This window comes from Triticum urartu, chromosome 6A (genome assembly GCF_056163025.1).
Source record: "Triticum urartu cultivar PI428250 chromosome 6A, HENAU_Tu73, whole genome shotgun sequence".
NCBI classification, from domain to species: Eukaryota; Viridiplantae; Streptophyta; class Magnoliopsida; order Poales; family Poaceae; genus Triticum; species Triticum urartu.
The window spans coordinates 29,144,877-29,161,216 of record NC_141878.1 but is presented as its reverse complement, the minus strand read 5'-3'; the positions used below and the strand labels follow the sequence as shown (position 1 = coordinate 29,161,216).

The 16,340-nt window shown below is 43.7% G+C and overlaps 1 pseudogene across 1 annotated transcript; it reads left to right on the top strand.

Moving 5' to 3' along the window:
* LOC125513893 (uncharacterized) lies at window positions 1-12,606 on the top strand (annotated as a pseudogene). Its single transcript, XR_007286219.2, has 3 exons — window positions 1-560; window positions 816-879; window positions 981-12,606. The product of XR_007286219.2 is annotated as an uncharacterized LOC125513893 (transcript).
* The last annotated feature ends 3,734 nt before the right edge of the window (window positions 12,607-16,340 follow it).

Here is a 16,340-nt window from a genome sequence, read left to right as displayed (position 1 = left end):
TTCCTGACGTGGATGGGCCCAACGTCAGGAACGATCGGGTCAAAATCCCTAAATACTAGTCTTCTCCGTCGTCCCCATCTCATCTCACTTGCATCTCGCCGCCACTCCTCCCAATCCCGCCATGGACGCCGCCTCCCGTCCGGCGGCGCCGCCGCCGCACCCCGCACCCAACACTTGACCTCACACACGCTGCCTCTCCCACTCCTCTAGCGGCGTCTCCATCCTCCTCGCTGTACATCCACTCCAGCGCGCCGCCCACATCCACAAATCGACCGGCGCCTCCCTTACCAGGGAGATCCGCATCGTCGACGTCCAGCCAATCCGACGCCATCTCATCCCCATCGACCGACGCCCCCTTGCTGTCCAGCGCCGACTCCATCGCCATCGACCGGCGCCTCCCTCGCAGTCGAGCGCCACCCTGTTGACGTCCAGCAGCCCACCTCGACGTCCAGCCACTCCAGTGCCTCCCCATCGACCGACGCGCACTCGTCTTGCAGATCCGCCTCCCTGCCTCGTCCTCCTGCTTCCCTCTAGTCCAGCGCCTCGAAACCACCAAAAAGGTAGCAGCTGGTATATTGCTTTCAGTACGGATGTAGAATCTCTAGCAGATAGTTCACTAGTATAACAACAATGGTCATTGTTTAGTATTTGGCATTTCTGTTTAGGTTAAAACAATGTTATTTTCTGTTCTTTTGCAAAGATTGGAGTGCAGCAGCCCTGGAGATTGTGATTACTATATGATTCAGTTCTAGATATTTTGTTTTATGATCCCAGTGCAAAGGAATTCATATTTTAGTTGACATCTGTCTATGTAGTGTGTTGTGAAGGCCAAGTTTGAGAAGTGGTGGTGTCGCAGAGCACAATCCTCTCCATTGACAGGTACAATGTCCACTCTTCCACATGTCTTAGTTTTTTAATGCAATTGCTTCATTGCCATATTACATCATTAACTGTTATATATTCCAAATCGTGCAAAACAGCATTATTGAATGGCGGAGCGTGGGTGGATGTATAGTGGTTGGACTCATAGTAAATCAACTGATGAGTGGTATAATAAGACAAAAGAATTCATAGATTTTGCGTTCTCTATGCCAACTGTAGTCCAGAATGGAAAGATTAAGTGTCCGTGTGCTAAATGTCGAAACTATGAGAGCAAGAACAGGGATGATGTAGAGTTAGATCTGTGTCATTTTGGTTTCAAGCGGAATTATACTGTTTGGACTGCACATGGTGAAGGGCATGTTGAAATTACAGACTATGTAGATGCTGTGGAGGCTGATCGGATGGACACTATGTTGAATGATCTAGCTGCGCCCCCCCCCCCCCCCCAATTGAACAACAACCAATAGCTTCAGCCCAAGCTTTCTATAGAATGATTGATAGTGTAAAAGAGTTGGTGCATGATAATACAAGCCACTCAACTATGTCTGCCATAGCACGGTTGTTGACAATAAAGTCACAACACAATCAACCTGAATCTTGTTATAATGATACACTACAACTGATCCATGAGCTGCTGCCTAACAATTCCTCACTGCCAAAGGACTTCTATAGGTCAAAGAAATTGCTAGAGGGTCTTGGTATGCCATATCATAAAATTCATGTTTGTCCCAAAAATTGCATGTTGTATTACAAGGACAATAAGAATAAGCAAAACCGTGATTTTTGTAAGACCCCCTAGGTATAAGGCCGGTTCAAAAAAGATCCCACGTAAGGTGTTGCGGCACTTGCCTATAAAAGATAGGTTGCAACGATTGTTTGCACATGAGGAGACCGCAAAAATGTTATGATCACACAAAGAAACTCCTGGTAAAATGGTGCACCCACGTGATGGTGAAGCATGGCAACAATTTGATAGGGATTACCCAGACTTTGCATTAGATCCTAGGAATCAACGAGTAGTTGTATCCACGGATGGTTTCACTCCTTATAGTTTGTCTGCTGCTTCTTATTCATGCTGGCCAGTGTTTGTGGTTCCTTTAAATCTGCCTCCTGAAGTCATAATTCATTCTGAGTACATATTTCTTACTCTTGTTATCCCTGGTCCTGAACATCCTGGAGCAAAACTCAATGTCCTTATGCAACCTTTGGTTGATGAATTGACCGAGTTGTGTGGTGGTGTTCAAACATGGGATGCATATGGGAAGGAAAACTTCCTGATGAAGGCAGCCTATCTATGGTCAGTCCATGATTTTCTAGCCTTTGGAATGGTAGCTGGGTGGAGCACCCATGGAAAGTTTTGTTGTTATGATTGTATGAGTGACACCAAAGCATTCCGGTTAGAAAATGGTGGAAAGGCTTGCTAGTTTGATTTTCATAGGAGGTTTCTTCCGATATACCATGAGTTTAGAACCCAAGCTGAAGCATTTCGGAAAGACACAATAATATTAGATGAACCACCTAGGCATTTGAATGGTAAAGTAGAAACCCAAATGAGAGCCCAAGTAGGAAACACCAAAACATATGGAAAAGAACACCAATAATATAACCCAAGATAATTTCAAAGAAGAGATTGATGGATTGAAAAGATGTCTTGAGCGAAGAGAAAAATGATGCATTTTAGATATGTCACCCTTGAAAACTTGTGAATCATGAAACACAAAGGGAAATTATCAACAATGACATAACACCACCTCAAAAGATAACATAGAAAGAATTGCACTTCGGAATGCAAGATGAAGAATACTTGGAGAATAGCTTGGCGGATCATATCTTCGAGAGATATCTTGAAGAACAATTGAAGAATGAAAAGAATCCTTGATGAACCACCATGTAGCCTCCATGAAGAACTCCGGTAATAAAAGAATGATCAAAATAAGTGAAGGATGAAGAGAATAAGATCGACGCCTTGCAATGATTAGATGGAGCTTCGAAATGATATACTTGAAAAAAACTTGGTGCTCCGGAAAAGAAAGATGGACAACTTGAATCGAGAATTGATACCACGAATGAACTCCGAAGGAAGGAATTAAACACTTGGATGGAATAAGAATAAGAATTACGTTATGCGTATCCTTCACCAATTTAAATTGCTGACAAGCAATGGATTTGACATACCACTTATTCTCGTAGAAAGGATTAGGATAGACATAGCACCAACTTGAGAAGGTCTTCGACGAACCACCGGTAGGATTGAAACATCGAATAAATTGATATAATAACCAAGAGAACTCTTGAACGAACCACCGTAAGAATTGAACATGAAAATAGCAAAAGCACAAATTCACCGGGAAGAATTGGAAAACGAATGAAAATACTTGAAGGAATTTAGATACATGAGAACAAATAGATCACGAGCTGATTAGAGAATATTTGCATGATGCACCGGTAAGATTTGGAGAACAAAAGCTTAAAGCTGAGTATGAATAAACCCGAAATGGTGGCCTTCGGAGAATCAAATTGAAAAGAATCTTGAATTGCTCCGGATAGGTGAGAAGAATTATCACAATCAAAAACAATTATGAGAGGATGGCATCAAGCTTGAACTACGCATCTTCTAGAGAACGGACCAAGATTGAGAGAAAAATCTTCTTCAGTCTTCAAATCCGAGAATGACGACGAACAAACACCACCATGAATTGATGAGGCACTTCGGAATGATAATTAGAAAGGTTGAACCAACGATGAAAGAATTGAAAGATCTGGAAGAATACATATGACTGATGATAATTCATTCTTACGTCAAACTTGGAAAATAATTTGAGAGTAATTCCGGGAAGATTAGAAGAGTTAAGTAAGATCCTGGGAAAAGACCTGTGGGTTAGGGCCCACTCAAAAGAAACAACATTGAACGATTTACTTGAGAAGGAGATTGCACCGGTTGAATTAAACGGCTTGAATGACATAACAACCTCGAGATAGCTTGAACGGGTTGAATGAGATAACATCTTCTGAGATATCTTCGCACTCCGGAACAAATGATAGAGAGAGGTGAACAATTTAAGAGGAGCACCGACATGAGAAAACATTTAAAATGAGGAAAAGGATATGATCGACAAAGCTTGACTTAAATCCACCGAAGAAGAAAAAAAATGGAGAATGATGAACGAGTAGAGCATCTTCATGAGAAACACCGGGTAAGAACATGAAGGAAAAGAATGGAGAGACTTCACATCAATAAGATGGATACATGATTACGAAAATCTGAGTCCTTGAAGAAAAAGGATGGGAGGGCGGGAAAACAAAAGCAATTTGGGATGGATGAAACAAACACCGTTGCGAAAACTTTGAGTTGATCTTGCGGATGTTGAAAATGATCAGATCTACTTGAAGGGAAGCACGTCAGTTGAAAAGGATTGACATGACAATCTTGATTATCATGAAGGATTTGTATTCACATAGGAGTATGAGAACACCACTTAGGGAAGGTATGGAATCAACACTTGACATTGAAGCAACTCGAATACCACAACTGAAAACAAAACAAAGGATTGGTTTGCAGAATAAGCCGGAAACAAACATATGATAGATCCCATATCGTATCATGTGTCTGTCGGAAAGATATTCTAGGAGCTACTTGATTTCCCACTTATAAACTCCAGAAACTTTCTGGTTATGCAATCAGGTGTTGGGAATACAGGGGAAGCCTAATATCTCACCCAAACTAACAAATCCTACATCCAGTTGTATCCATCCTTCAACACATAACCAAGAAACCTTCGAAAATCATTTACCTCAATCTTTGAAAAGCATCCGTTATACGAGTTATGGCAATACTCCCGAACTCCCGCCCCAGTACTGGGTGGCGTCGAGGTTATCTCACCAACAACTGCATAAAAAGATTTTCGATGTCGGCGAACTCAGGTATTCCAGAACTGCAACGATAAAATTGTGACGACAACACCTTGGAGCTCAACTCCCCGGGACACTGCCACAACCCCTAAATGCCAAGAGGCACCAAGAACAATGTTCTCATCACAAGAATATCGGAACGATCCCAAGATACTCGCGTGATACTAAATTTTTTTAGTGAAATTTGAGGAGAGGAAAGACAAAACATCTACGTCAGGAGGCCTCACTAGAGCGACGAAGGGACTGAGGAGTAAAAAGAATCCTACTCTCCGATATATATAATCCTAAGACTCAAAACATTTTTGTTCTAGACTCAACAACATCAGCGATTCGATCGAGCAGGGGCTCCTAAGTCGGGGATGGCTCTGATACCAACTTGTAACACCCACGATGCGGCTATATCTCCCACGTGTCGGAGCACGACTTAGAGGCATAACCGCATAGTAGGCATGTCGCAAGAGGGGTAATCTTTATACATCCCATGTACTGAATATGAAAGGGATAAAGAGTTGGCTTACAATCGCCACTCCAGAATACAATCAAGGTCTGACTACGGAACCAAAATAAAAGAAGACCACCCCTAATGCTAGATCCCCGATCGCCCCGACTGGGCTCCACTACTGATCAACTGAAAACGAAACAACACAATGAACACGATGTTCATCGAGCTCCCACTTGAGCTCAGTTGCGTCATCTGTATAGGCATCATCGGCACCTGCAACTGTTTTGGAAGTATCTGTGAGCCACGGGGACTCAACAATCTCACACCCGCGAGATCAAGACTATTTAAGCTTATGGGTAGGAAAAATGGTAATGAGGTGGAGCTGCAGCAAGCACTAGCATATATGGTTGCTAACTTACGCAAATGAGAGCGAGAAGAGAAGCAAAGCACGGTCGAGAAACTATAATGATCAAGAAGTGATCCTAAAACTACTTACATTCAAACATAACTCCAAAACCGTATTCATTTCCCGGACTCCTTCGGAAAGAGACCATCACGGCTAAACACGCGGTTGCTGTATTTTAGTTAAGTTAAGTGTCAGGTTCTCTACAACCAGATATTAACAAATTTCCATCTGCCCATAACTGCGGGCACGACTTTTGAAAGTTCAAAACCCTGCAGGGGTGTCCTAACTTAGCCTATCACAAACTCTCACGGTCAACGAAAGATATTCCTTCTCCCAGGAGGACCCGATCAGACTCGGAATCCCGGTTACAAGACATTTCGATAATGGTAAAATAAGACCAGCAAAGCCGCCCGAATGTGCCGACAAATCCCGATAGGAGCTGCACATATCTCGTTCTCAGGGCACATCGGATGAGCAGTCCGTACAACTAAAACCAACCCTCAAGTTTCCCTGAGGTGGCGCTGCAAGGGGCTCTAGTTTGGACCAACACTAAGAGGAGCACTGGCCCGCGGGGGTTAAAATAAAGATGACCCTCGAGCTCCGGAAACCCGAGGGAAAAAAAGGCTTAGGTGGCAAATGGTAAAACCAAGGTTGGGCCTTGCTGGAGGAGTTTTTTTCAAGGCGAACTGTCAAGGGGTTCCCATTATAACCCAACCGCGTAAGGAACGCAAAATCAAGGAACATAACACCGGTATGACGGAAACTAGGGCGGCAAGAGTGGAACAAAACACCAGGCATAAGGTCGAGCCTTCCACCCTTTACCAAGTATATAGACGCATTAATTAAATAAGAGATATTGTGATATCCCAACATATCCATGTTTCAATATGGAACAAACTTCATCTTCACCTGCAACTAGCAACGGTATAAGAGGGGCTGAGCAAAGCGGTAACATAGCCAAACAACGGTTTGCTAGGAAAGATGGGTTAGAGGCTTGACATGGCAATATGGGAGGCATGATAAAGCAACTGGTAGGTATCGCGGCATAGCAATAGAGCGAGCAACTAGCAAGCAAAGATAGAAGTGATTTCGAGGGTATGGTCATCTTGCCTGAAATCCCGCAAGGAAGAAGAACGAGTCCATGAAGAAGACAAACGGACGTAGTCGAACGGATCCTCACAAACGCGACATTATCGGAACCAACCCGAAGAAGCAACACCGGAAAGAAGCAAACAACATAGTAAACAACCAACACATAAACATGACATGATGCACAATCAAGTATGATGCATGTCCGGTTTAATGAGGCATGGCATGGCAAAGTGCACAAACAATGCTACAAATTAAGTGGAGCTCTATATGCAACGAGTTGCATATAGGGCTGCAAACGAGTCGAGCTCAAGTGAGTTGGAGTTGGCTCAACTCAACTTATATGAAAATTCGAGTGAGCTTAAACTGAGTGAAGCTCATGATCGAGCTATAGAACATGACTCGTGCTTAGCTTGTAACGATCTCGAGTCGATCTCGAGCTAGTTTTGAGCTAAATGAGATGGTAAAAAATATGAATCCATGGATGAAAAACTACAAAATTAAGGTGAATATGCTGGGAACTTTGCCAAAAATATAGGTTATTTAACACATAGTTGACCACGTGCCATAATGAGGCATAAATCTTCTCTGCACTTAGTTAAGTTTCCATGTTCGTTGGTAAATAAAATGGAGAAAAATTATGGACAACATAGATGATAATAAATTATCGTATTTCCATTTAATATAAGGCATGATTATTTAATATAATGATATTATGTCGAGCTATCAAGCTAAAATCGAGCGAGCCAACATTGGCTCAAGATCGGCTCGTTTCTCGGTTGAGCTACATAAAGTGTTCAAACTCAGCTTGTTTCTTTTCGAGTCGATCTCGAGTCAAGTCAAAAAACAAGTCGATCTCGGGCGGCTCACGAGCCTCGAGCTTTTCTTGCAGCCCTAGTTGCATATATTGAGGAAACACCACACCAATTATTTAGCTCTCTCTCGTTTATGTACCCAACAAAATTAAATGTTATCAAACAAAGTGCACCAAGTTAATGTAGACATTTTTTCACCCTATTTACATATAAAGTTTATTAAATTCGGAGCTCCGGTTATTTAGTTATGAAATAAATCATTTTAACATGGCATTTATGCAAAATTAGACAAACAGCAAGTTTAAATATTTTTAAACATGGATGAGAGTGGCATATTATGAAACTATGCAAAATTCTAAGCATTTTACATATATAGTTTGTTTAATTTCAATGCATGGATATTTAGTTATTAACAAAACAGTGGCATTTCCTGTAAATATGCATGCACTGGAAAATGCAAAATATCACAGAGCAGAGGAAAAAAAACACATATGCGGGCCAGAAGCAATATAGTGCAGCGGCCCGAGAGTGAATGAGGCCCAAGAGGATTTGAGGTCCAACGGCTGAGTGTGTGGGAGCAAAATAAAAGGAAACAGGGCAAAAATTAGAGCGCCCGGGGCTCGAACCAAGAACCTCCTTGTGTGTGTGTTGCGTGCTAACCAGTCGAGCTGGTTGGGTGCTTGTGATTGGTAAGGTGCATAGCTCTAGTTAAAGAGGACACACGCCCGGTCTTGGATCCATGGACGCACAACAACTTGCCGGCGACGACGACGAGCAAAGCAGCGGCTACAAGTGCAGCGGGTCACCGGCGGGGGTGCAGAAATGTGCCAGGGTGCGTGTGGTGGAGCAACGACACGAGGTTGCGGGCGAGCAAACGCGACGGCAGCGAGGGCGGCTGAGCAGGCGCGGGCATGCGTGTTCAGCAGGGGGGTGTAAGTGCGGACGCGCGCGTGCAGATGCATGCAGGGCTACGGGCGCGGCGAGCGAGCGTGCACGAGCATGTGGGAACAGGGGAGAGCGCGAGTGCGCATGTGCACGTGCAGCAGCAAAACATGCGCAACTAAAACTTCAGAGATCGCCGGAGCACTGCGAGCGCGGCGAAGACATTGATCGGGCGAGTGCTATGGGGTTCTACAGGCCATGGAAAAAAAGGAGCGGGAGAGGCGTTACCCAGCTCACCCTAGGACACGGAGAGGTTGACGGATACTCGTCGGAGGCGACCGGGGTGAGCTCTGAACTTGGCGAAGGTGTTGTTCGGGAAGAGAGAATGGAAATAGCGTCGTGGAGGTCGAACCCGAGGCCGTGTGGTCGCGTGCGTGGAGTCAGGGGACGGAGAGGTACTTGGCGTTCCTCTCCAGAGTGGCTGAGGGGTCGGAGGCGCGGCGACGAGCTACTCCGAGCTCGAGCTCAAGCTCGGCCGGAGCATGGTGGGCAGGGCGACGACGTGGCGTGGCTAGCCTTACCTGGCGGCGGCGAGGGAAGGAGAGGAGAGGGATCGGTCGAGGAGGAACCCTAGGGAGCCAGTGACATGATATATAGGGGCTAGGGACGCCGGACGGCCGTCAAATCACGCCCATGTCCGACGTGGACACGCTGGATGCACTGCCGTACAGGAGGACACTCCTGTATGCGTGGGGCTGACTGGGCTGCGATGATGTGCTCTGTTGGGCTGCGGGAGAGGGAAAAAGGCCCAAGTTGCTGCACCAGGAGGGCTTCCCCTTTTACTTAGTTCTGTGAATTTAAATTCACAGCTGTAGACAAGGAAAAATCCAGGGAGGTAGGAGATTGGTGGTGAAGAAATGAATATACCCCTGGACTCCAGAATTTATATAGTATTCGAATAAATTGAGTTGGATTTTTTAGAGGTAGAAAAATAATCACTTGAGCCATTTTTGAACCCAACCAAAACATCTTCAAAGGATCTGAAATTCGGCAGAGAGGTTGAAGGCATGGTTAAGAATTTTATAGGAAAAGAATGAACATTATACAGAACAAAAATAATGTCACTTGAATAAATGGGTGAGAATTGAAAGGAAGAAGCTAGAGATGGGGTGTTGCACTTGATGATGGTAGATGGAAAGGGCAAGATGAAACAACAAATTGAAGGAAATATGCCCTAGAAGCAATAATAAAGTTATTATTTTATTTCCTTATATCATGATAAATGTTTATTGTTCATGCTAGAATTGTATTATCCGGAAACATAATACTTGTGTGAATACATAGACAAACTAAACGTCACTAGTATGCCTCTACTTGACTAGCTCGTTACATCAAAGATGGTTATGTTTTCTAGCCATAGACATGAGTTGTCATTTGATTAACGGGATCACATCATTAGAAGAATGATGTGATTGACTTGACCCATTCCGTTAGCATAGCACTTGATCGTTTATTTTGTTGCTATTGCTTTCTTCATGACTTATACATGTTCCTATGACTATGAGATTATGCAACTCCCGTTTGCCGGAGGAACACTTTGTGTGCTACCAAACGTCCCAACGTAACTGGGTGATTATAAAGGTGCTCTACAGGTGTCTCCAAAAGTACATGTTGGGTTGACGTATTTTGAGATTAGGATTTGTCACTCCGATTGTCGGAGAGGTATCTCTGGGCCCACTCGGTAATGCACATCACTATAAGCCTTGCAAGCATTGCAAATAATGAGTTAGTTGTGAGATGATGTATTACGAAACGAGTAAAGAGACTTGCCGGTAACGAGATTGAACTAGGTATCGAGATACCGACGATCGAATCTCGGGCAAGTAACATACCGATGACAAAGGGAACAAAGTATGTTGTTATGCGGTCTGACCGATAAAAGATCTTCGTAGAATATGTGGGAGACAATATGAGCATCCAGGTTCCGCTATTGGTTATTGACCGGAGACATGTCTCGGTCATGTCTACATTATTCTCGAACCCGTAGGGTCTGCACGCTTAACGTTACGATGACAGTTTCATTATGAGTTTATATATTTTGATGTACCGAAGTTAGTTCGGAGTCCCGGATGTGATCACGGACATGACGAGGAGTCTCGAAATGGTCGAGACATAAAAATTGATATATTGGAAGCCTATGCTTGGACATCGGAAGTGTTCCGGGTGAAATCGGCATTTTACCGGAGTACCGGGAGGTTACCGGAACCCCCCGGTAACCTAATGGGCCTTAATGTGCCTAGTGGAGGAAGAGGAGAGGAGGCCTAGGGGCTGCCGCGCGCACCTCCCCCCCAAATCCGAATTGGACAAGGAGGGGGGCCGGCGCCCCCCCCCCCTTTCCTTTCTTCCCTCTCTTCCTTCTTCCCCAAGTCCTAATCCAACTAGGGAAAGGGGGGAGTCCTACTCCCGGTAGGAGTAGGACTCCTCCTGCGCGCCTTCTCCTAGGGCCGGCCACACCCCCCTTGGCTCCTTTATATACAGGGGCAGGGGGCACCCCTAGACACACAAGTTGATCTCTAAGATCATTCTCTTAGCCGTGTGCGGTGCCCCCTTCCACCATAGTCCTCGATAATATTGTAGTGGTGCTTAGGCGAAGCCCTGCGACAGTAGAACATCAAGATCGTCACCACGCCGTCGTGCTGGCGGAACTCTTCCCCGACACTTTGCTGGATCGGAGTCCGGGGATCATCATCGAGCTGAACGTGTGTTAGAACTCGGAGGTGCCGTAGTTTCGGTGCTTGATAGGTCGGGCCGTGAAGACGTACGACTACATCAACCGCATTGTCATAACGCTTCCGCTGTCGGTCTACGAGGGTACGTAGATCACACTCTCCCCTCTCGTTGCTATGCATCACCATGATCTTGCGTGTGCGTAGGAAATTTTTTTGAAATTACTACGTTCCCCAACAGTGGCATCCGAGCCTAGGTTTTATCCGTTGATGTTATATGCACGAATAGAACACAAGTGAGTTGTGGGCGATATAAGTCATACTGCTTACCAGCATGTCATACTTTGGTTCGGAGGTATTGTTGGACGAAGCGGCCCGGACTGACATTACGCGTACGCTTACGTGAGACCGGTTCTCCCGACGTGCTTTGCACAAAGGTGGCTAGCGGGTGTCAGTTTCTCCAACTTTAGTTGAACCAAGTGTGGCTACGCCCGGTCCTTGCGAAGGTTAAAACAACACCAACTTGACAAACTATCGTTGTGGTTTTGATGTGTAGGTAAGAACGGTTCTTGCTAAGCCCGTAGCAGCCACGTAAAACTTGCAACAACAAAGTAGAGGACGTCTAACTTGTTTTTGCAGGGCATGTTGTGATGTGATATGGTCAAGACATGATGCTAAATTTTATTGTATGAGATGATCATGTTTTGTAACTAAGTTATCGGCAACTGGCAGGAGCCATATAGTTGTCGCTTTATTGTATGCAATGCAATTGCGCTGTAATGCTTTACTTTATCACTAAGCGATAGCGATAGTCGTGGAGGCATAAGATTGGCAAGACGACAACGATGCTATGATGATGATCAAGGTGTCGCGCCGGTGACGATGGTGATCATGACAGTGCTTCGAAGATGGAGATCACAAGCACAAGATGATGGCCATATCATATCACTTATATTGATTGCATGTGATGTTTATCTTTTATACATCTTATCTTGCTTTGATTGTCGGTAGCATTTTAAGATGATCTCTCACTAATTATCAAGAAGTGTTCTCCATGAGTATGCACTGTTGCGAAAGTTCTTCGTGCTGAGACACCACGTGATGATCGGGTGTGATAGGCTCTACGTTCAAATACAACGGGTGCAAAACAGTTGCACACGCGGAATACTCAGGTTATACTTGACGAGCCAAGCATATACAGATATGGCATCGGAACACGGAGACCGAAAGGTCGAGCGTGAATCATATAGTAGATATGATCAACATAGTGATGTTCACCAATGAAACTACTCCATCTCACGTGATGATCGGACATGATTTAGTTGATTTGGATCACGTGATCACTTAAAGGATTAGAGGGATGTCTATCTAAGTGCGAGTTCTTTAGTAATATGATTAATTGAACTTAAATTTATCATGAACTTAGTACCTGATAGTATCTTGCTTGTTTATGTTTGATTGTAGATAGATGGCCCGTGCTGTTGTTCCGTTGAATTTTAATGCGTTCCTTGAGAAAGCAAAGTTGAAAGATGATGGTAGCAATTACACGGACTGGGTCCGTAACTTGAGGATTATCCTCATTGCTGCACAGAAGAATTACGTCCTGGAAGCACCGCTGGGTGCTAGGCCTGCTGCTGGAGCAACACCAGATGTTATGAACGTCTGGCAGAGCAAAGCTGATGACTACTCGATAGTTCAGTGTGCCATGCTTTACGACTTAGAATCGGGACTTCAACGATGTTTTGAACATCATGGATCATATGAGATGTTCCAGGAGTTGAATTTAATATTTCAAGCAAATGCCCGGATTGAGAGATATAAAGTCTCCAATAAGTTCTATAGCTGCAAGATGGAGAAGAACAATTCTGTCAGTGAGCATATACTCGAAATGTCTGGGTATAGTAATCACTTGATTCAATTGGGAGTTAATCTTCTAGGTGATTACGTCATTGACAGAATTCTCCCATCACTGCCACCTAGCTACAAGAGCTTCGTGATGAACTATAATATGCAAGGGATGAATCAGACTATTCCTGAGCTCTTCGCAATGCTGAAAGCTGCGGAGGTAGAAATCAAGAAGGAGCATCAAGTGTTGATGGTCAACAAGACCACTAGTTTCAAGAAAAAGGGCAAAGGGAAGAAGAAGGGGAACTTCAAAAAGAACGGCAAGCAAGTTGCTACTCAAGAGAAGAAACCCAAAACTGGACCTAAGCCTGAAACTGAGTGCTTCTACTGCAAGCAGACTGGTCACTGGAAGCGGAACTGCCTCAAGTATTTGGCGGATAAGAAGGATGGCAAGGTGAACAAAGGTATATGTGATATACATGTTATTGATGTGTACCTTACTAATGCTCGCAGTAGCACCTGGGTATTTGATACTGGTTCTGTTGCTAATATTTGCAACTCGAAACAGGGACTACTGATTAAGCGAAGATTGGCTAAGGACGAGGTGACGATGCGCGTGGGAAACGGTTCCAAAGTCGATGTGATCGCAGTCGGCACGCTACCTCTACATCTACCTTCGGGATTAATATTAGACCTAAATAATTGTTATTTGGTGCCAGCATTAAGCATGAACATTATATCTGGATCTTGTTTGATGCGAGACGGTTATTCATTTAAATCTGAGAATAATGGTTGTTCTATTTATATGAGTAATATCTTTTATGGTCATGCACCCTTAAAGAGTGGTCTATTCTTATTGAATCTCGATAGTAGTGACACACACATTCATAGTGTTGAAGCCAAAAGATGCAGAGTTGATAATGATAGTGCAACTTATTTGTGGCACTGCCGTTTAGGTCATATTGGTATAAAGCGCATGAAGAAACTCCATACTGATGGGCTTTTGGAACCACTTGATTATGAATCACTTGGTACTTGCGAACCGTGCCTTATGGGTAAGATGACAAAAACACCGTTCTCCGGTACTACGGAGAGAGCAACACATTTGTTGGAAATCATACATACAGATGTATGTGGTCCGATGAATGTTGAGGCTCATGGCGGATATTGTTATTTTCTCACCTTCACAGATGACTTAAGCAGATATGGGTATATCTACTTAATGAAACATAAGTCTGAAATATTTGAAAAGTTTAAAGAATTTCAGAGTGAAGTTGAAAATTATCGTAACAAGAAAATAAAATTCCTACGATCTGATCGTGGAGGAGAATATTTGAGTTATGAGTTTGGTGTACATTTGAAACAATGCAGAATAGTTTCGCAACTCACGCCACTCGGAACACCACAGCGTAATGGTGTGTCCGAACGTCGTAATCGTACTTTACTAGATATGGTGCGGTCTATGATGTCTCTTACTGATTTACCGCTATCGTTTTGGGGAGCTTTAGAGACAGCCGCATTCATGTTAAATAGGGCACCATCAAAATCCGTTGAGACGACGCCTTATGAACTGTGATTTGGCAAGAAACCAAAGTTGTCGTTTCTGAAAGTTTGGGGCTGCGATGCTTATGTGAAAAAGCTTCAACCTGATAAGCTCGAACCCAAATCGGAGAAATGTGTCTTCATAGGATATCCAAAGGAAACTATTGGATACACCTTCTATCACAGATCCGAAGGCAAAACTTTTGTTGCTAAATTCGGAAACTTTCTAGAGAAGGAGTTTCTCTCGAAAGAAGTGAGTGGGAGGAAAGTAGAACTTGATGAGGTAACTGTACATGCTCCCTTATTGGAAAGTAGTCATCACAGAAACCGGTTTCTGTGACACCTACACCAATTATTGAGGAAGCTAATGATGATGATCATGAAACTTCAAAACAAGATACTACTGAACCTCGTAGATCAACCAGAGTAAGATCCGCACCAGAGTGGTATAGTAATCTTGTTCTGGAAGTCATGCTACTAGATCATGATGAACCTACGAACTATGGAGAAGCGATGGTGAGCCCAGATTCCGCAAAATGGCTTGAAGCCATGAAATCTGAGATGAGATCCATGTATGAGAACAAAGTGTGGACTTTGGTTGACTTGCCAAAAGATCGGCAAGCAATTGAGAATAAATGGATCTTTAAGAAGAAGACTGACGCTGACGGTAATGTTACTGTCTACAAAGCTCGACTTGTCGCAAAAGGTTTTCAACAAGTTCAAGGGATTGACTACGATGAGACCTTCTCACCCGTAGCGATGCTTAAGTCTGTCCGAATCATGTTAGCAATTGCCGCATTTTATGATTATGAAATTTGGCAGATGGATGTTAAAACTGCATTCCTGAATGGATTTCTGGAAGAAGAGTTGTATATGATGCAGCCGGAAGGTTTTGTCGATCCAAAGAGAGCTAACAAAGTGTGCAAGCTCCAGCGATCCATTTATGGACTGGTGCAAGCCTCTCGGAGTTGGAACAAACGCTTTGATAGTGTGATCAAAGCATTTGGTTTTGTACAGACTTTTGGAGAAGCCTGTATTTACAAGAAAGTGAGTGGGAGCTCTGTAGCGTTTCTGATATTATATCTATATGACATATTACTAATCGGAAATGATATAGAATTTCTGGATAGCATAAAGGGATACTTGAATAAGAGTTTTTCAATGAAAGACCTCGGTGAAGCTGCTTACATATTGGGCATTAAGATCTATAGAGATAGATCAAAACGCTTAATTGGACTTTCACAAAGCACATACCTTGACAAAGTTTTGAAGAAGTTCAAAATGGATCAAGCAAAGAAAGGATTCTTGCCTGTGTTACAAGGTGTGAAATTGAGTAAGACTCAATGCCCGACCAATGCAGAAGATAGAGAGAAAATGAAAGATTTTCCCTATGCTTCAGCCATAGGCTCTATCATGTATGCAATGCTGTGTACCAGACCTGATGTATGTCTTGCTATAAGTCTAGCAGGGAGGTACCAAAGTAATCCAGGAGTGGATCACTGGACAGCGGTCAAGAACATCCTGAAATACCTGAAAAGGACTAAGGATATGTTTCTCATATATGGAGGTGACAAAGAGCTCATCGTAAATGGTTACGTTGATGTAAGCTTTGACACTGATCCGGATGATTCTAAATCGCAAACCGGATACGTGTTTACATTAAACGGTGGAGCTGTCAGTTGGTGCAGTTCTAAACAAAGCGTTGTGACGGGATCTACATGTGAAGCGGAGTACATAGCTGCTCCGGAAGCAGCAAATGAAGGAGTCTGGATGAAGGAGTTCATATACGATCTAGGTGTCAT